Below are 23,058 nucleotides of genomic sequence, written 5' to 3'. Positions count from 1 at the left end.
ATTTTCATAATCTAGCTTCCCTTTCTTTATTCCTCACTTAGTGGTTCTTTCTTGCTTTTTAAAGTTTTCCCAATCTTCCAGTTTTCCATTACTCTTGGTGACTTTGTATGCATGAACTTTAATTTGATGCCTTCTTTTATTTCCTTAGTTATCCAAGGCTGGCTCTCCCCACCCTTACTGGTTTTCACTGCAAGATACTTCCATTGAGCACCGTGAAAAGTCTCACTGGAAGTCTTCCACTGTTCCTCAACCATCCCACCACATAGCCTGTGTTCCCAGTCTACACTAGCCAAATCCTCCCTCATCCCATTGTAGTCTCCATTGCTTAGGCACAATACAGTGGTTTTAGATTGAACTATTGCACCCTCCATTTGTATAAGAAACTCAATCATACTCTGATCACTCTTTCCAAGAGGATCCCAAAATTTCCAAAAGGAACTACAAGATCATTAATTTTACTTGTCTCATTGCACAGGGCCAGATCTAAGATAGCATGTTCCCTTGTAGTTTCAGTAACATGCTGTTCAAGAAAGCCATCACAGATGCGTTCTATGAAGTCCTCCTCAACCAACTTGATTCACCCAATCTCTGTGCAAGTTAAAGTCCCCCATGGTAACTGCTGTCCTATTCCTACATGCCTCAGATATTTCTCTGTTTATTGCCTGGGCCACTGTAATGTTATTATTCGGTAACCGATAGACAACTCCCACCAGTGATTTTTCCCTTTACTATTCCTAATCTCTACCCAGATGGATTCAACATTCTGCTCCTTAGATCTAATATCATCTCTCACCATCGCTCTGATCTCACCTTTAATTAAGAACCCTATCCTACCTCCCTTATCTTCCTGCCTGTACTTCCATATTACCTGATATCCTTGTCTATTTAATTCCTAATCCTGTCCACCTCCACCGTGTAACCACATAGTGGCCACTACATCATGCCCCCTTGCACTGATTTGTGCCACAATTTCACTGACCTTGTTTCGAATACTGTGGGCATTCAAATAAAGCGCCCGTACTCATTGTGCTTTTAGAATTTTGTAATCTTTCACCCTTTTGCACTTGACTTCACTTAACACCTACTTTTCTCTTTTTCATCTTTTGCGTTTTCTTTATCTTTATCCACACTTTTCTTTTTTACTTTACTTCTCTAATCTGTTGAATCCACCCCCTGCTATTCAGTTTAAAGCCCTGTCCACAGCCCTAATTATGCGATTTGCTAGGATCCAGGTCCCATCACGGTTCAGGTGGAGTCTGTCCCATTGGTACAGCTCCTTCCTTCCCCAAAACCATTGCCAATTTCCCATGAATTCAGTCTCACTTCTCCCACAGCAATGCTATAGCCACGTATTTAACCCTCTAATCTTTTTGACCCTATGCCAATTTGCATGTGGCTCAGATAGTAATCCAGAGATTACCACCTTTTTTGGTGCTGCGTTTTAATTTAGTCCCTAGCTACTCAAATTCCTTTAGCAGAACCTCTTTCCTCATTCTACCTATGTTGTTGGTACCCACATAGACCATGACAACTGGATCTTTCGCCTCCCACAGCAAATTCCTCTGCAAGTCAGATAAGATGTCCCAGGCAGGCAACACAGCCTTCGAGGTGCTCTATCTTCGCAACAGAGAACTGTCTATTCCCATGGCTGTACTATCCCCAATTAGCACTACATTTCTCTTATCTCCCACCTCTTGAATGGCTCCCTGAACTACAGTGCCACAGTTAGGTTGCTCATCTTTCCTATAGCCCCCACTCTCACCCACACTGGGAGCAGGAATCTCAGACCTGTTGGACAAGCTCAAGGTCTGAGGCTCCTGGATCTCACTATCCGCCTCACTCGCAGTCACACCCTCTTTCCCCTGACCACAGACCGAATTTGAGGCAGCTAATCTAATGGGTGTGACTACCTCCTGAAACAGAGAATCCAGGTAACTCTCCCCCTCCCTGACGTGCCATAGTGTTTGAAGCTCAGATTCCAGATCATCAAATTTTCAGGTCAGCCAACAGTTGCTGCAGATGTGGTCACCAGGAACCACAATGGGATCCACCAGCTCCCATAGCATGCAGCTACAGCACATCACCTATCCTGCATCATCCCTACTTTATTTAATTAGCTGTAATTTCGTGACCTTTTATTCAACCAATACAAAACCCTTACCTGCTACTTACCTGTGCCTCCTCACCCAAGCCTCAAGTTCCCACTCCTACACTGGTCCACTCACACAATGGCTGCTCTGCTTTGACCCTGCTTTACTTTTATTTGCTCTTGCTAATGATTCGCGAATTGAATGGTCCACCGCTAATGTGCCGAGCCCGCAAGATGCTCATTTTTTAAAACTCTTCTCTCTGACCTGTGTGAAGCTCTCTCTCACTGCAAATCAACTGGTCTGCTGTTAATGCACCAAGCCCCATTAAATGCTCCTTTTTAAACTCGTCTCCCTGACCTCTGAGAAGCTCGCTCTCTCTTCGAATTGATGGGTTTGCTGCTAATGCTAAAATGGTGATTGTCCTTCATCTGAGCTGTAACATCAGTTGAAAAGTTACTGCTGTAACAGTAAGCTTGTTGTGCAAACCCATCGAGGTTGCTAATAACCTTTAGTGAAGGATATCTCACAGTCTGACCTTTATGACTCCATACCCTCCAATGTGGATGATACAATCACCATTGAACTTGGCAGGTAGGTAGATCTTCAATATATACTGGCATTGACGGTGGTATCCTCCACTTTCTTCCCCACCCCTTTCTCTTTCTTCACTCCCACTTACTCTTCCTTGCCCACCCCTTTTTCCCACTCCCTCTTCCTCTCCTCTCCTCTCTCTCTCTCTCCTCCTCCTCTCCCTCTCCCCTTTCTCTCCCCTGTACCCCACCATCCAGCAGATAAATATCAATAATGTGTATTCAGTTAAGCCCCTAGGATGCTAACCATTCAGTGCTAAAGATGCATGTTTAACCATACAGGGCTGGCCATTGCAAGGTTGTGCCTCCTAATGAAGGACTCAGTCCAGTGGATCAGCCTTACACAAGTCAAGCCTCCATTGACCTTTGCTGTCAGTGGAGATTCAACGGTTAACTATGTCCGTTGGATCTTTGAATTGACCTTCATAGGCCAGAGCCCACAATGCGAAAAGCATTGGGCAACCTTAATTTCTAACTTGCGAGGTAAACTTCAAAAAACATTGCAGCTGACGTGCAGACATGTCAGAAAAAAGCTCTGTTAACTGTGGTCATTTGTAAAAGTCCACTGCAGGAACAGGCACTTGGACTGGAAAAATGAGTGCAAGCACGGTGAGAGGTCAGAAGACACACTGGACACCCTGAGGCATGCCAGTGACTCTCTGAAACATGAGTCAGCAGAAAAGCATCAGCCCATTGCAGCTAGGGCTGATATTGTGGAATCTGAAAAATCACAATTTAAGCCAGGCACAATGCATCTTGTATAGTCAAAGTTCCTTTCAACACGGTTAACTCTTCCACACGGAACTGCTGGCAATCTACATGTTGCCAAGGATTCCCTCTAGATGGCACCAAATTGAAAATGACCTCAGATTGAGAGAATTTTATTCTCTGGAGCCTGGTGAATCTGTTTCCTCTTTCTTTGTGGCCTCAAAATATTGGAATTTAAATTAGTGGTTTTTAACACTATATTTGAAAAGTGTCTTGTAACAGACCTTGAATTTTAATTACCTTTAGTTGAACATTTTAAATCAGTGCAATGAGACAGAAAGTCAATGTTACAGAATGGTTTCAAACAAACGTTCACCATGGTGGAATATCCAGGCACATTGACCAGTTATCTTCAAATTCAAAATTACAAAGCAGCCTTGCATAATCTTGGGTCTGAGACACAGTTAATGCACTTTCCTCTGTCACCAATTCTGCCTTTGCTGTTTCTTGATGCTGACATGTTGTTAAGTTGGAACAGCAGATTTGAAGTATGGCTGAAACTCAAAACAGCAATAGTTCTTTTATTGTTCTCTCATGGGATGCAGGTGATCTGACAATACACTGTAGTCATTTATTATCCAATTGCGTCTGGTTGAAGAGCCCTGGGATGTGTTACGGCAGTATGATTACCCCTCTTGCATCTGAAACAGTTATGTATGATGCTGGGGAGACCACATTCCAGGTAACCACCCCAAGCCAGCAAATTCTGGGTCAGTGTATTGAAAGGTTGAAGTAAAAACTATTGAAAAACATTTTTAAAAGTGAACGTAAAATTGTCTCCATTTGATGAATTTTTGAGAGTTCTGCTGTGGAAGATATTCGTTACAATTAATGTGATGTTATTACTTGTGTCATTTTAAATTTCTCATGGGACTAACTGGTTAAGAACTGTGGGATATATATTAACACAGACATATTGATAAACTGTGAACTCAGATGAAAAAAATGGAATTGCTTCTAGGTTTCTGGAGAATGAATGAGTGTCCATAAATTGGATTGGCCAATTATCGGTTACTAAAATCTTTCTGTGTGTTTAAACAGTAGCAGTATTTCATGTTGTTTGTTTTTATGACTCCTCCTCATGTTCTCCAGCTTGGGTACTGAACTTATTACATATTAGATCAGCCTGATTGTCACCATTTATCCCAACCATATTAAACACAATCTAATTGGAGACTTGTAGCTTGGATGAAAACTAAAGAAACTGAGTTGTGACCGTCACTGTAGCAGTGTGAACGCTTCAGACGCTGAGGAATTCCTCACTGAGCTGCTGAAGGTGTTCTCAGTTGATTTGATTCCAAAAGTTTAGTAGATGAATTACCTGTATGTGGTGGTACTAGAATTTGATTCTCCATCATTAGTGTAACAACGATTCGCCCTTGCACTTGAAATGAGTGCAAGCAACACACACAAAATGCTGGAGGAACTCAGCAAGCCAGGCAGTATCTATGGTAAAGAGTACAGTCGATGTTCTGGGCCGAGACCCTTCATCAGGACTAGAGAAAAAAAGACGAGGAGTCAGAGTAAGAAGGTGGGGGGAGGGAAGGAAGAACCACAAGGTGATTGGTGAAACTGGGAGGGGGAAGGGTTAAGTAAAGAGCTAGGAAGTTGATTGCTGAAAGAAATGCAGGGCTGGAGAAGGGGGAACTGATTGGAGAGGACAGAAGGCGTGAGAAGAAAAGGGCACTAGAGGAAGGTGATGGGCGGGCAAGGAGATGAGGGGAATGGGCAATGGGGGGGGGCATTACTGGAAGCTCAAAAAATCGATGTTCATGCCATCAGGCTGGAGACTACCCAGACGGATTATAAGGTGTTGCTCCTCCAACCTGAGCGTGGCCTCATCGCAACAGTAGAGGAGGCCGTGGACTGACATGTCAGAATGGGAATGGGAAGTGGCATTAAAATGGGTGGCCACTGGGAAATCCTGCTTTTTCTGGCAGACAGAGCATAGGTGCTCAGCAAAGCGGTCTCCCAATCTACATCGGGTCTCACTGGTATACAGGAGGCCACACCGAGAGCACCGGATACGGTAGGTGACCCCAACAAACTCACAGATGAAGTGTCGCCTCACCTGGAAGGACTTGTACCACTTGAAATGAGTACTTACATTCCTCAAAGCTCAGCCAATCTTCCCAGATTTGCCGAGTGACTTCTTTAAGAAAGTATAAATTGTGCATCTGATACCTGCTACAACTGTACAGCCTGAAAGAATATGATTCATAACAACTGGCTGATGTAGAAAGATGGGATTTCACTGGCCCATGAAATAGTGGACCACTTGCAGGAGAGAGAAAGTACGATGTTTATACTATGATTGATATGAAGAATGTGCACCTGGAATTGCACTTAGAATTTTCTGTTCCTCTTTGGGGTAAATGTAATCTTCATATATTGAAAGACAAATAATTATCAATAAGCATGCATATTTCAGATATAATCTAAACAAACCACTACAAGGGGGTTGTATTATTTAAGTAAAAACATTTTAACAAATGTAATCTGAATACTGATGCCTGAATATATCCAAAGTGTAACTGACCTTACCGCTGAATTATGAGTATTTCCAGCAGTTTCTGACCAATTTGGCAATTATTCTTTGTTTCAATTATTTGTCATGTTGATATTTACAGATTTGTGTGTGGAATTGCAAGCTATTTGTCCTTTTGAACCTTGGTCAATATTGAGGTACCTCAGGAAACCAAACTGCACACTCTCTCAAATCTAGAGAATACACAACACTACTCCTGACTAACATTTGAATGATGACCAGCCTGCTGTTGAGGCACTGGAAAGGGCAGTAACTTGCACAGCATTTTAGGCTAAAGGAATTTTTTTCTTTTTCTTAGAACCCCCCCCCCCCGTACAAAGAAAAAGACAAAATGCACATACATCACAGCCCCTGCAATTCTGTTTGAACAGTTGTATTGATCATCTTGAGCCAACTGATGTGTAGTTTCTATTAATATTTCTTAAGATGTTATTCTGAGTTCAAAGCTTCTGATTTTTAAAGGGCATTTTTAATTTGGGGCCTCATGGTGTATTATGCTGGAAAAAACATGGTGTTAACAAAGCCTTAATGTATAGATGCATGAATGCATTTGCAGGGACCCTAAGAGCTGGGTATGTTGTGTACAAGCTGTGTTTTAGTTATTACAGTAGTAATGCTAAGCTGCCACAATTGGGGAAAGGGTACAAGTCTTCAAAGAATCACCCCCTGCTTCCTCTTTTACATTTTTTTCCCTAGAGTTCAGCCAGGAACATTATTTTCAACTGATTCTGCTTCTATAGCCTGCTAGGAGCTGGGTTTGCTACCACATTCAGAAATAACTTCAATGTACTGTATTTGACTGGCTTTCTCTTCACTTTCAAGCCTCTTCACTTTCACCTTTTTTGATTGTATATGGCTGTTAATGGTCTACTGAAAACTGAAAGGTCTACATGGCAGAGGTAGCAAATGGACCTTGATCAAAAGCAGATCTGTTTGTATTTTTTTAAAACATGACCTTTAAAGGTTTCTGTATAGTTCAGTACGTGGCACTGTTTAATTTCTCTCTCTACCACCTTTCTAAGGAATGCCCCAAGATATTTGATAAGGTGGAAAGAAGATGGATTCTGAACAAAAAAAAGTTCATAAGTTCGAAAGTAAATTTATTATCAAAGTACATATACTACCCCTAAGATTCATTATCTGGTGGGCCTTCACAAAGAAACACAGCAGAATCAATGAAAAACTGGACAGAACAAAGGCAGACAAACAACTGATGTGTAAAAATCCAAATTGAGCAAATTCAAAAAACACAATAATAAATAAATAAAGATGTTGAAGCATTAGGAGGGGCAGAAGTTTATTTGCGAAAGGGCACTAACTACAAATACTAGAAGAGATGACGTATTGAGACAGAGGGGTTAGAAAGGGAATTCTGTTTCATAGTTCTTATGTAGCGAAAAACACATGCCTGTATGATTATAAGGTGCCTTACCGCAAGTAAGGGATCCTAAAATTGTTGACTGGGTTGGGGCAGTTATGGTGAAAGAACAAGTAATTCTTGGCAAACCTGTTGAGTCTGTAGGAATCATTCTCAAGCTTTTGCATCATTGTGCTGTAAATGTGCTTGTCATGGATATTTTCGCCTACTGTGTCAACTTTTAGCCTATTGTTAAGCAAGCAGTTTTTGTTAAAATGAAGGCAGATCTGAACCTTAACCCTAACTCTATGATGTTTAAATATGATATTGAACATACCAATCCACTTCCAATAAGTAAATTAGCTACCAAGCCTTGCCTGGTTTTGTTTAGCGTCTCAAATTTTCTCTCTGTTAAATCTTACCCACACATCCAAGTTAGTTAGTTTTGACTGCAAGGTTAATATTTTCTGGTCAACAATTAAACATGATAAAAATCTGATTTAGTATTATAGAAACATAGAAACATAGAAAATAGATGCAGGAGTAGGCCATTCGGCCCTTCGAGCCTGCACCGCCATTTATTATGATCATGGCTGATCATCCAACTCAGAACCCAGCCTTCCCTCCATACCCCCTGACCCCTGTAGCCACAAGGGCCATATCTAACTTTCTCTTAAACACAGCCAATGAACTGGCCTCAACAGTTTGCTGTGGCAGAGAATTCCACAGATTCACCACTCTCTGTGTGAAGAAGTTTTTCCTAATCTCGGTCCTAAAAGGCTTCCCCTCTATCCTCAAACTGTGACCCCTCGTTCTGGACCTCCCCAACATCGGGAACAATCTTCCCGCATCTAGCCTGTCCAATCCCTTTAGGATCTTATACGTTTCAATCAGATCCCCCCTCAATCTTCTAAATTCCAATGAGTACAAGCCCAGTTCATCCAGTCTTTCTTCATATGAAAGACCTGCCATCCCAGGAATCAATCTGGTGAACCTTCTTTGTACTCCCTCTATGGCAAAGATGTCTTTCCTCAGATTAGGGGACCAAAACTGCACACAATACTCCAGGTGTGGTCTCACCAAGGCCTTGTACAACTGCAGTAGTACCTCCCTGCTCCTGTACTCGAATCCTCTCGCTATAAATGCCAGCATACCGTTCGCCTTTTTCACCGCCTGCTGTACCTGCATGCCCACTTTCAATGACTGGTGTATAATGACACCCAGGTCTCGTTGCACCTCCCCTTTTCCTAATCGGCCACCATTCAGATAATAATCTGTTTTCCTATTTTTGCCACCAAAGTGGATAACTTCACATTTATCCACATTAAATTGCATCTGCCATGAGTTTGCCCACTCACCCAACCTATCCAAGTCACCCTGCATCCTCTTAGCATCCGCCTCACTGCTAACACTGCCACCCAGCTTCGTGTCATCCGCAAACTTGGAGATGCTGCATTTAATTCCCTCATCCAAGTCATTAATATATATTGTAAACAACTGGGGTCCCAGCACTGAGCCTTGCGGTATCCCACTAGTCACCGCCTGCCATTCTGAAAAGGTCCCGTTTATTCCCACTCTTTGCTTCCTGTCTGCTAACCAATTCTCCACCCACACCAATACCTTACCCCCAATACCGTGTGCTTTAAGTTTGCACACTAATCTCCTGTGTGGGACCTTGTCAAAAGCCTTTTGAAAATCCAAATATACCACATCCACTGGTTCTCCCCTATCCACTCTACTAGTTACATCCTCAAAAAATTCTATGAGATTCGTCAGACATGATTTTCCTTTCACAAATCCATGCTGACTTTGTCCGATCATTTCACCGCTTTCCAAATGTGCTGTTATCACATCCTTGATAACTGACTCCAGCAGTTTCCCCACCACCGACGTTAGGCTAACCGGCCTATAATTCCCCGGTTTCTCTCTCCCTCCTTTTTTAAAAAGTGGGGTTACATTAGCCACCCTCCAATCCTCAGGAACTAGTCCAGAATCTAACGAGTTTTGAAAAATTATCACTAATGCATCCACTATTTCTTGGGCTACTTCCTTAAGCACTCTGGGATGCAGACCATCTGGCCCTGGGGATTTATCTGCCTTCAATCCCTTCAATTTACCTAACACCACTTCCCTACTAACATGTATTTCGCTCAGTTCCTCCATCTCACTGGACCCTCTGTCCCTTACTATTTCTGGAAGATTATTTATGTCCTCCTTAGTGAAGACAGAACCAAAGTAATTATTCAATTGGTCTGCCATGTCCTTGCTCCCCATAATCAATTCACCTGTTTCTGTTTGCAGGGGACCTACATTTGTCTTTATCAGTCTTTTCCTTTTTACATATCTATAAAAGCTTTTACAGTCCGTTTTTATGTTCTCTGCCAGTTTTCTCTCATAATCATTTTTCCCCTTCCTAATTAAGCCCTTTGTCCTCCTCTGCTGAACTCTGAATTTCTCCCAGTCCTCAGGTGAGCCACTTTCTCTGGCTAATTTGTATGCTACTTCTTTGGAATTGATACTATCCCTAATTTCTCTTGTCAGCCACGGGTGCACTACCTTCCTTGATTTATTCTTTTGCCAAACTGGGATGAACAATTGTTGTAGTTCATCCATGCAACCTTTAAATGCCTGCCATTGCATATCCACCGTCAATCCTTGAAGTGTCATTTGCCAGTCTATCTTAGCTAATTCATGTCTCATACCTTCAAAGTTACCCCTCTTTAAGTTCAGAACCTTTGTTTCTGAATTAACTATGTCACTCTCCATGTTAATGAAGAATTCCACCATATTATGGTCACTCTTACCCAAGGGGCCTCTCACGACAAGATCGCTAATTAACCCTTCCTCATTGCTCAAAACCCAGTCCAGAATAGCCTGCTCTCTAGTCGGTTCCTCGACATGTTGGTTCAAAAAACCATCCCGCATACATTCCAAGAAATCCTCTTCCTCAGCACCTTTACCAATTTGGTTCACCCAGTCTACATGTAGATTGAAGTCACCCATTATAACTGCTGTTCCTTTATTGCACACATTTCTAATTTCCTGTTTAATACCATCTCCGACCTCACTACTACTGTTAGGTGGCCTGTACACAACTCCCACCAGCGTCTTCTGCCCCTTAGTGTTACGCAGCTCTACCCATATCGATTCCACATCTTCCCGGCTTATATCCTTCCTTTCTATTGCGTTAATCTCTTCTTTAACCAGCAACGCCACCCCACCTCCCCTTCCTTCATGTCTATCCCTCCTGAATATTGAATATCCCTGAACGTTGAGCTCCCATCCCTGGTCACCCTGGAGCCATGTCTCTGTGATCCCAACTATATCATAATCATTAATAACAATCTGCACTTTCAATTCATCCACCTTATTACGAATGCTCCTTGCATTGACACATAAAGCCTTCAGGCGCTCTTTTACAACTCTCTTAGCCCTTTTTAATGCTTGCCCTGGATTTGTCGGCCTGCCACTTTTACTTTTCTCCTTTGTACTTTTTGCTTCTACGCTCACTTTACACCCCTCTGTCTCTCTGCACTGGTTCCCATCCCTCTGTTGTGAACTAACCTCCTCACGCCTAGCCTCTTTAATTTGATTCCCACCCCCCAACCATTCTAGTTTAAAGTCACCTCAGTAGCCCCCGCTAATCTCCCTGCCAGGATATTGGTCCCCCTAGGATTTAAGTGTAACCCGTCCTTTTTGTACAGGTCACGCCTGCACCAATAGAGGTCCCAATGATCCAAAAACTTGAATCCCTGCCCCCTGCTCCAATCCCTCAGCCACGCATTTATCCTCCACCTCATCGCATTCCTACTCTCACTGTCGTGTGGCACAGGCAGTAATCCCGAGATTACTACCTTTGCGGTCCTTTTTCTCAACTCCCTTCCTAGCTCCCTATATTCTTCTTTCAGGACCTCATCCCTTTTCCTACCTATGTCATTGGTACCTATATGTACCACGACCTCTGGCTCCTCACCCTCCCACTTCAGGATATAGAAACATAGAAACATAGAAAATAGGTGCAGGAGTAGGCCATTCGGCCCTTCGAGCCTGCACCGCCATTTATTATGATCATGGCTGATCATCCAACTCAGAACCCAGCCTTCCCTCCATACCCCCTGACCCCTGTAGCCACAAGGGCCATATCTAACTTCCTTTTAAACATAGCTAATGAACTGGCCTCAACAGTTTGCTGTGGCAGAGAATTCCACAGATTCACCACTCTCTGTGTGAAGAAGTTTTTCCTAACCTCGGTCCTAAAAGGCTTCCCCTCTATCCTCAAACTGTGACCCCTCGTTCTAGACCTCCCCAACATCGGGAACAATCTTCCTGCATCTAGCCTGTCCAATCCCTTTAGGATCTTATACGTTTCAATCAGATCCCCCCTCAATCTTCTAAATTCCAACGAGTACAAGCCCAGTTCATCCAGTCTTTCTTCATATGAAAGACCTGCCATCCCAGGAATCAATCTGGTGAACCTTCTTTGTACTCCCTCTATGGCAAAGATGTCTTTCCTCAGATTAGGGGACCAAAACTGCACACAATACTCCAGGTGTGGTCTCACCAAGGCCTTGTACAACTGCAGTAGTACCTCCCTGCTCCTGTACTCGAATCCTCTCGCTATAAATGCCAGCATACCGTTCGCCTTTTTCACCGCCTGCTGTACCTGCATGCCCACTTTCAATGACTGGTGTATAATGACACCCAGGTCTCGTTGCACCTCCCCTTTTCCTAATCGGCCACCATTCAGATAATAATCTGTTTTCCTATTTTTGCCACCAAAGTGGATAACTTCACATTTATCCACATTAAATTGCATCTGCCATGAGTTTGCCCACTCACCCAACCTATCCAAGTCACCCTGCATCCTCTTAGCATCCTCCTCACTGCTAACACTGCCACCCAGCTTCGTGTCATCCGCAAACTTGGAGATGCTGCATTTAATTCCCTCATCCAAGTCATTAATATATATTGTAAACAACTGGGGTCCCAGCACTGAGCCTTGCCACCGCCTGCCACTAGTCACCGCCTGCCATTCTGAAAAGGTCCCGTTTATTCCCACTCTTTGCTTCCTGTCTGCTAACCAATTCTCCACCCACACCAATACCTTACCCCCAATACCGTGTGCTTTAAGTTTGCACACTAATCTCCTATGTGGGACCTTGTCAAAAGCCTTTTGAAAATCCAAATATACCACATCCACTGGTTCTCCCCTATCCACTCTACTAGTTACATCCTCAAAAAATTCTATGAGATTCGTCAGACATGATTTTCCTTTCACAAATCCATGCTGACTTTGTCCGATCATTTCACCGCTTTCCAAATGTGCTGTTATCACATCCTTGATAACTGACTCCAGCAGTTTCCCCACCACCGACGTTAGGCTAACCGGCCTATAATTCCCCGGTTTCTCTCTCCCTCCTTTTTTAAAAAGTGGGGTTACATTAGCCACCCTCCAATCCTCAGGAACTAGTCCAGAATCTAACGAGTTTTGAAAAATTATCACTAATGCATCCACTATTTCTTGGGCCACTTCCTTAAGCACTCTGGGATGCAGACCATCTGGCCCTGGGGATTTATCTGCCTTCAATCCCTTCAATTTACCTAACACCACTTCCCTACTAACATGTATTTCGCTCAGTTCCTCCATCTCACTGGACCCTCTGTCCCTTACTATTTCTGGAAGATTATTTATGTCCTCCTTAGTGAAGACAGAACCAAAGTAATTATTCAATTGGTCTGCCATGTCCTTGCTCCCCATAATCAATTCACCTGTTTCTGTTTGCAGGGGACCTACATTTGTCTTTATCAGTCTTTTCCTTTTTACATATCTATAAAAGCTTTTACAGTCCGTTTTTATGTTCTCTGCCAGTTTTCTCTCATAATCTTTTTTCCCCTTCCTAATTAAGCCCTTTGTCCTCCTCTGCTGAACTCTGAATTTCTCCCAGTCCTCAGGTGAGCCACTTTCTCTGGCTAATTTGTATGCTACTTCTTTGGAATTGATACTATCCCTAATTTCTCTTGTCAGCCACGGGTGCACTACCTTCCTTGATTTATTCTTTTGCCAAACTGGGATGAACAATTGTTGTAGTTCATCCATGCAACCTTTAAATGCCTGCCATTGCATATCCACCGTCAATCCTTGAAGTGTCATTTGCCAGTCTATCTTAGCTAATTCATGTCTCATACCTTCAAAGTTACCCCTCTTTAAGTTCAGAACCTTTGTTTCTGAATTAACTATGTCACTCTCCATGTTAATGAAGAATTCCACCATATTATGGTCACTCTTACCCAAGGGGCCTCTCACGACAAGATCGCTAATTAACCCTTCCTCATTGCTCAAAACCCAGTCCAGAATAGCCTGCTCTCTAGTCGGTTCCTCGACATGTTGGTTCAAAAAACCATCCCGCATACATTCCAAGAAATCCTCTTCCTCAGCACCTTTACCAATTTGGTTCACCCAGTCTACATGTAGATTGAAGTCACCCATTATAACTGCTGTTCCTTTATTGCACACATTTCTAATTTCCTGTTTAATACCATCTCCGACCTCACTACTACTGTTAGGTGGCCTGTACACAACTCCCACCAGCGTCTTCTGCCCCTTAGTGTTACGCAGCTCTACCCATATCGATTCCACATCTTCCCGGCTTATATCCTTCCTTTCTATTGCGTTAATCTCTTCTTTAACCAGCAACGCCACCCCACCTCCCCTTCCTTCATGTCTATCCCTCCTGAATATTGAATATCCCTGAACGTTGAGCTCCCATCCCTGGTCACCCTGGAGCCATGTCTCTGTGATCCCAACTATATCATAATCATTAATAACAATCTGCACTTTCAATTCATCCACCTTATTACGAATGCTCCTTGCATTGACACATAAAGCCTTCAGGCGCTCTTTTACAACTCTCTTAGCCCTTTTTAATGCTTGCCCTGGATTTGTCGGCCTGCCACTTTTACTTTTCTCCTTTGTACTTTTTGCTTCTACGCTCACTTTACACCCCTCTGTCTCTCTGCACTGGTTCCCATCCCTCTGTTGTGAACTAACCTCCTCACGCCTAGCCTCTTTAATTTGATTCCCACCCCCCAACCATTCTAGTTTAAAGTCACCTCAGTAGCCCCCGCTAATCTCCCTGCCAGGATATTGGTCCCCCTAGGATTTAAGTGTAACCCGTCCTTTTTGTACAGGTCACGCCTGCACCAATAGAGGTCCCAATGATCCAAAAACTTGAATCCCTGCCCCCTGCTCCAATCCCTCAGCCACGCATTTATCCTCCACCTCATCGCATTCCTACTCTCACTGTCGTGTGGCACAGGCAGTAATCCCGAGATTACTACCTTTGCGGTCCTTTTTCTCAACTCCCTTCCTAGCTCCCTATATTCTTCTTTCAGGACCTCATCCCTTTTCCTACCTATGTCATTGGTACCTATATGTACCACGACCTCTGGCTCCTCACCCTCCCACTTCAGGATATAGAAACATAGAAACATAGAAAATAGGTGCAGGAGTAGGCCATTCGGCCCTTCGAGCCTGCACCGCCATTTATTATGATCATGGCTGATCATCCAACTCAGAACCCAGCCTTCCCTCCATACCCCCTGACCCCTGTAGCCACAAGGGCCATATCTAACTTCCTTTTAAACATAGCTAATGAACTGGCCTCAACAGTTTGCTGTGGCAGAGAATTCCACAGATTCACCACTCTCTGTGTGAAGAAGTTTTTCCTAACCTCGGTCCTAAAAGGCTTCCCCTCTATCCTCAAACTGTGACCCCTCGTTCTAGACCTCCCCAACATCGGGAACAATCTTCCTGCATCTAGCCTGTCCAATCCCTTTAGGATCTTATACGTTTCAATCAGATCCCCCCTCAATCTTCTAAATTCCAACGAGTACAAGCCCAGTTCATCCAGTCTTTCTTCATATGAAAGACCTGCCATCCCAGGAATCAATCTGGTGAACCTTCTTTGTACTCCCTCTATGGCAAAGATGTCTTTCCTCAGATTAGGGGACCAAAACTGCACACAATACTCCAGGTGTGGTCTCACCAAGGCCTTGTACAACTGCAGTAGTACCTCCCTGCTCCTGTACTCGAATCCTCTCGCTATAAATGCCAGCATACCGTTCGCCTTTTTCACCGCCTGCTGTACCTGCATGCCCACTTTCAATGACTGGTGTATAATGACACCCAGGTCTCGTTGCACCTCCCCTTTTCCTAATCGGCCACCATTCAGATAATAATCTGTTTTCCTATTTTTGCCACCAAAGTGGATAACTTCACATTTATCCACATTAAATTGCATCTGCCATGAGTTTGCCCACTCACCCAACCTATCCAAGTCACCCTGCATCCTCTTAGCATCCTCCTCACTGCTAACACTGCCACCCAGCTTCGTGTCATCCGCAAACTTGGAGATGCTGCATTTAATTCCCTCATCCAAGTCATTAATATATATTGTAAACAACTGGGGTCCCAGCACTGAGCCTTGCCACCGCCTGCCACTAGTCACCGCCTGCCATTCTGAAAAGGTCCCGTTTATTCCCACTCTTTGCTTCCTGTCTGCTAACCAATTCTCCACCCACACCAATACCTTACCCCCAATACCGTGTGCTTTAAGTTTGCACACTAATCTCCTATGTGGGACCTTGTCAAAAGCCTTTTGAAAATCCAAATATACCACATCCACTGGTTCTCCCCTATCCACTCTACTAGTTACATCCTCAAAAAATTCTATGAGATTCGTCAGACATGATTTTCCTTTCACAAATCCATGCTGACTTTGTCCGATCATTTCACCGCTTTCCAAATGTGCTGTTATCACATCCTTGATAACTGACTCCAGCAGTTTCCCCACCACCGACGTTAGGCTAACCGGCCTATAATTCCCCGGTTTCTCTCTCCCTCCTTTTTTAAAAAGTGGGGTTACATTAGCCACCCTCCAATCCTCAGGAACTAGTCCAGAATCTAACGAGTTTTGAAAAATTATCACTAATGCATCCACTATTTCTTGGGCCACTTCCTTAAGCACTCTGGGATGCAGACCATCTGGCCCTGGGGATTTATCTGCCTTCAATCCCTTCAATTTACCTAACACCACTTCCCTACTAACATGTATTTCGCTCAGTTCCTCCATCTCACTGGACCCTCTGTCCCTTACTATTTCTGGAAGATTATTTATGTCCTCCTTAGTGAAGACAGAACCAAAGTAATTATTCAATTGGTCTGCCATGTCCTTGCTCCCCATAATCAATTCACCTGTTTCTGTTTGCAGGGGACCTACATTTGTCTTTATCAGTCTTTTCCTTTTTACATATCTATAAAAGCTTTTACAGTCCGTTTTTATGTTCTCTGCCAGTTTTCTCTCATAATCTTTTTTCCCCTTCCTAATTAAGCCCTTTGTCCTCCTCTGCTGAACTCTGAATTTCTCCCAGTCCTCAGGTGAGCCACTTTCTCTGGCTAATTTGTATGCTACTTCTTTGGAATTGATACTATCCCTAATTTCTCTTGTCAGCCACGGGTGCACTACCTTCCTTGATTTATTCTTTTGCCAAACTGGGATGAACAATTGTTGTAGTTCATCCATGCAACCTTTAAATGCCTGCCATTGCATATCCACCGTCAATCCTTGAAGTGTCATTTGCCAGTCTATCTTAGCTAATTCATGTCTCATACCTTCAAAGTTACCCCTCTTTAAGTTCAGAACCTTTGTTTCTGAATTAACTATGTCACTCTCCATGTTAATGAAGAATTCCACCATATTATGGTCACTCTTACCCAAGGGGCCTCTCACGACAAGATCGCTAATTAACCCTTCCTCATTGCTCAAAACCCAGTCCAGAATAGCCTGCTCTCTAGTCGGTTCCTCGACATGTTGGTTCAAAAAACCATCCCGCATACATTCCAAGAAATCCTCTTCCTCAGCACCTTTACCAATTTGGTTCACCCAGTCTACATGTAGATTGAAGTCACCCATTATAACTGCTGTTCCTTTATTGCACACATTTCTAATTTCCTGTTTAATACCATCTCCGACCTCACTACTACTGTTAGGTGGCCTGTACACAACTCCCACCAGCGTCTTCTGCCCCTTAGTGTTACGCAGCTCTACCCATATCGATTCCACATCTTCCCGGCTTATATCCTTCCTTTCTATTGCGTTAATCTCTTCTTTAACCAGCAACGCCACCCCACCTCCCCTTCCTTCATGTCTATCCCTCCTGAATATTGAATATCCCTGAACGTTGAGCTCCCATCCCTGGTCACCCTGGAGCCATGTCTCTGTGATCCCAACTATATCATAATCATTAATAACAATCTGCACTTTCAATTCATCCACCTTATTACGAATGCTCCTTGCATTGACACATAAAGCCTTCAGGCGCTCTTTTACAACTCTCTTAGCCCTTTTTAATGCTTGCCCTGGATTTGTCGGCCTGCCACTTTTACTTTTCTCCTTTGTACTTTTTGCTTCTACGCTCACTTTACACCCCTCTGTCTCTCTGCACTGGTTCCCATCCCTCTGTTGTGAACTAACCTCCTCACGCCTAGCCTCTTTAATTTGATTCCCACCCCCCAACCATTCTAGTTTAAAGTCACCTCAGTAGCCCCCGCTAATCTCCCTGCCAGGATATTGGTCCCCCTAGGATTTAAGTGTAACCCGTCCTTTTTGTACAGGTCACGCCTGCACCAATAGAGGTCCCAATGATCCAAAAACTTGAATCCCTGCCCCCTGCTCCAATCCCTCAGCCACGCATTTATCCTCCACCTCATCGCATTCCTACTCTCACTGTCGTGTGGCACAGGCAGTAATCCCGAGATTACTACCTTTGCGGTCCTTTTTCTCAACTCCCTTCCTAGCTCCCTATATTCTTCTTTCAGGACCTCATCCCTTTTCCTACCTATGTCATTGGTACCTATATGTACCACGACCTCTGGCTCCTCACCCTCCCACTTCAGGATATAGAAACATAGAAACATAGAAAATAGGTGCAGGAGTAGGCCATTCGGCCCTTCGAGCCTGCACCGCCATTTATTATGATCATGGCTGATCATCCAACTCAGAACCCAGCCTTCCCTCCATACCCCCTGACCCCTGTAGCCACAAGGGCCATATCTAACTTCCTTTTAAACATAGCTAATGAACTGGCCTCAACAGTTTGCTGTGGCAGAGAATTCCACAGATTCACCACTCTCTGTGTGAAGAAGTTTTTCCTAACCTCGGTCCTAAAAGGCTTCCCCTCTATCCTCAAACTGTGACCCCTCGTTCTAGACCTCCCCAACATCGGGAACAATCTTCCTGCATCTAGCCTGTCCAATCCCTTTAGGATCTTATACGTTTCAATCAGATCCCCCCTCAATCTTCTAAATTCCAACGAGTACAAGCCCAGTTCATCCAGTCTTTCTTCATATGAAAGACCTGCCATCCCAGGAATCAATCTGGTGAACCTTCTTTGTACTCCCTCTATGGCAAAGATGTCTTTCCTCAGATTAGGGGACCAAAACTGCACACAATACTCCAGGTGTGGTCTCACCAAGGCCTTGTACAACTGCAGTAGTACCTCCCTGCTCCTGTACTCGAATCCTCTCGCTATAAATGCCAGCATACCGTTCGCCTTTTTCACCGCCTGCTGTACCTGCATGCCCACTTTCAATGACTGGTGTATAATGACACCCAGGTCTCGTTGCACCTCCCCTTTTCCTAATCGGCCACCATTCAGATAATAATCTGTTTTCCTATTTTTGCCACCAAAGTGGATAACTTCACATTTATCCACATTAAATTGCATCTGCCATGAGTTTGCCCACTCACCCAACCTATCCAAGTCACCCTGCATCCTCTTAGCATCCTCCTCACTGCTAACACTGCCACCCAGCTTCGTGTCATCCGCAAACTTGGAGATGCTGCATTTAATTCCCTCATCCAAGTCATTAATATATATTGTAAACAACTGGGGTCCCAGCACTGAGCCTTGCCACCGCCTGCCACTAGTCACCGCCTGCCATTCTGAAAAGGTCCCGTTTATTCCCACTCTTTGCTTCCTGTCTGCTAACCAATTCTCCACCCACACCAATACCTTACCCCCAATACCGTGTGCTTTAAGTTTGCACACTAATCTCCTATGTGGGACCTTGTCAAAAGCCTTTTGAAAATCCAAATATACCACATCCACTGGTTCTCCCCTATCCACTCTACTAGTTACATCCTCAAAAAATTCTATGAGATTCGTCAGACATGATTTTCCTTTCACAAATCCATGCTGACTTTGTCCGATCATTTCACCGCTTTCCAAATGTGCTGTTATCACATCCTTGATAACTGACTCCAGCAGTTTCCCCACCACCGACGTTAGGCTAACCGGCCTATAATTCCCCGGTTTCTCTCTCCCTCCTTTTTTAAAAAGTGGGGTTACATTAGCCACCCTCCAATCCTCAGGAACTAGTCCAGAATCTAACGAGTTTTGAAAAATTATCACTAATGCATCCACTATTTCTTGGGCCACTTCCTTAAGCACTCTGGGATGCAGACCATCTGGCCCTGGGGATTTATCTGCCTTCAATCCCTTCAATTTACCTAACACCACTTCCCTACTAACATGTATTTCGCTCAGTTCCTCCATCTCACTGGACCCTCTGTCCCTTACTATTTCTGGAAGATTATTTATGTCCTCCTTAGTGAAGACAGAACCAAAGTAATTATTCAATTGGTCTGCCATGTCCTTGCTCCCCATAATCAATTCACCTGTTTCTGTTTGCAGGGGACCTACATTTGTCTTTATCAGTCTTTTCCTTTTTACATATCTATAAAAGCTTTTACAGTCCGTTTTTATGTTCTCTGCCAGTTTTCTCTCATAATCTTTTTTCCCCTTCCTAATTAAGCCCTTTGTCCTCCTCTGCTGAACTCTGAATTTCTCCCAGTCCTCAGGTGAGCCACTTTCTCTGGCTAATTTGTATGCTACTTCTTTGGAATTGATACTATCCCTAATTTCTCTTGTCAGCCACGGGTGCACTACCTTCCTTGATTTATTCTTTTGCCAAACTGGGATGAACAATTGTTGTAGTTCATCCATGCAACCTTTAAATGCCTGCCATTGCATATCCACCGTCAATCCTTGAAGTGTCATTTGCCAGTCTATCTTAGCTAATTCATGTCTCATACCTTCAAAGTTACCCCTCTTTAAGTTCAGAACCTTTGTTTCTGAATTAACTATGTCACTCTCCATGTTAATGAAGAATTCCACCATATTATGGTCACTCTTACCCAAGGGGCCTCTCACGACAAGATCGCTAATTAACCCTTCCTCATTGCTCAAAACCCAGTCCAGAATAGCCTGCTCTCTAGTCGGTTCCTCGACATGTTGGTTCAAAAAACCATCCCGCATACATTCCAAGAAATCCTCTTCCTCAGCACCTTTACCAATTTGGTTCACCCAGTCTACATGTAGATTGAAGTCACCCATTATAACTGCTGTTCCTTTATTGCACACATTTCTAATTTCCTGTTTAATACCATCTCCGACCTCACTACTACTGTTAGGTGGCCTGTACACAACTCCCACCAGCGTCTTCTGCCCCTTAGTGTTACGCAGCTCTACCCATATCGATTCCACATCTTCCCGGCTTATGTCCTTCCTTTCTATTGCGTTAATCTCTTTTTTAACCAGCAACGCCACCCCACCTCCCCTTCCTTCGTGTCTATCCCTCCTGAATATTGAATATCCCTGAACGTTGAGCTCCCATCCCTGGTCACCCTGGAGCCATGTCTCTGTGATCCCAACTATATCATAATCATTAATAACAATCTGCACTTTCAATTCATCCACCTTATTACGAATGCTCCTTGCATTGACACATAAAGCCTTCAGGCACTCTTTTACAACTCTCTTAGCCCTTTTTAATGCTTGCCCTGGATTTGTCGGCCTGCCACTTTTACTTTTCCCCTTTGTACTTTTTGCTTCTACGCTCACTTTACACCCCTCTGTCTCTCTGCACTGGTTCCCATCCCTCTGTTGTGAACTAACCTCCTCACACCTAGCCGCTTTAATTTGATTCCCACCTTGGACACGATCAGAAATATCCCGGACCCTGGCACCAGGATGCCAATCTACCATCCGGGTCTCTGGACTGCGTCCACAGAATCGCCTATCTGACCCCCTTACTATCGAGTCCCCTATCACAACTGCCCTCCTCTTCCTTGCCCTACCCTTCTGAGCTACAGGGCCAGACTCTGTGCCGGAGGCAGGGCCACTGTCGCTTCCCCCGGGTAAGCTGTCCCCTCCAACAGTACTCAAACAGGAGTACCTGTTATCGTATGCAAAGTCCATTAACAAATCAGATTCAAAGAGGAGATTAAGGTGTGTTGGGCAGGTTATTAAAAACATTGCATTACCCTGAACTTGTCAACGAAGTTGCTTTATTTAGAGCCCCTCAAAAGAAAGCAATCCAACTGGTGATTTACAGAAGTTTGGCAATAATGTTGAGAAGGGATGAGGTGTGAATTCATGCAAAAAAAAAGTCTCACCTCAAAATCTCAGCAAAACCAAAGAGCTGATTATTGACTACAGGAAGTAGAAACTGGAGGGCCATAAACCAGCCTTTATTACGGGATCAGAGGTGGAAGGGCTCAGTAATTTAAAATTCCTTGGCATTATTATTTCAGAGGATTTGTCCTGGGAGCAGCATTTAAGTGTCGTTACAAAGAAGGCATGGCAGTGCCAAAAAAAAAGGCAGCATTCATCATCAAGGACCCCCGTCAACCTCTATTAGTGCTACTACCATCAGGGAAAATGTACAGGAGCCTTAGGTCCTACACTTCTAGGTTCAGGAACAGCTATCAGGATTCTGATCCAGTGTGGATGACTTTACTCACCTCGGTGCTGAACTAAGTCCACAACCTAGAAACTTACTTTCCAGGACCGTACAACTCATGTTCTCAGCATTTACTTACTTACTGTATTTTTTATTATTTGCATGATTTGTCTTCCATCACAGATTAATTAGTTGTTTGTTGGTCTTTGTTTATATATAGTTTTTCACAAGTTCTAATGTCTTTATTTTCCTGTAAATTACAAGAAAATGAATCTCAACATAGTATATGGTGACACATACAGCAGATATGTCACTTTTTTCTAACTCTCGGCCAGCAGTGAGATTAGTAAGGCATATAACCATGTAAAATATGAAACTGCTTCATGTCAATTAAATGACAAAACTCAATTTCACTGAAAAATCCCTCATTCTCGGTTAAACTCAAGATTTACAAAGATTTCATGGAAAGGTTGTGGAAAAGGTAAAAAAAAGTTCCATCTTTAAATGTACCATAAAAGCTTTAAAATTATTTAAAAGCTGTTTGTTTGTTTTTAATTCTTGTCATTTATTCATTCTCTAATATTCAGTGGTATTTAAAGATCCTGAGAGTGGCGATATTGCATTTTATTTCCTGCAACTTATCTGTCTTGTTGATTGTTTATTTTGTGGCATTTTGCAGGAGGAAAAGTTAGTAGTAATCACATTAAATTTTATGAAATCTTTATCTAAACTAAATCATAGTTTTAGTAAATAGCATGCAAGTTCTGATGTTTCAATGCAGAATGTTGGTCGTAAAAATAGAACCACTTTCTTATTTTGCTACTAACATTGATCATTCTAACCTATTCAATCTAGCACAATGATTCTGCTTCTTTATACAACTACTGCAGAAAGCAGACAAA

This window comes from Mobula hypostoma, chromosome 11, assembly GCF_963921235.1.
Source record: "Mobula hypostoma chromosome 11, sMobHyp1.1, whole genome shotgun sequence".
Classification (NCBI taxonomy): domain Eukaryota; kingdom Metazoa; phylum Chordata; class Chondrichthyes; order Myliobatiformes; family Myliobatidae; genus Mobula; species Mobula hypostoma.
This window is presented reverse-complemented; position numbering follows the sequence as displayed.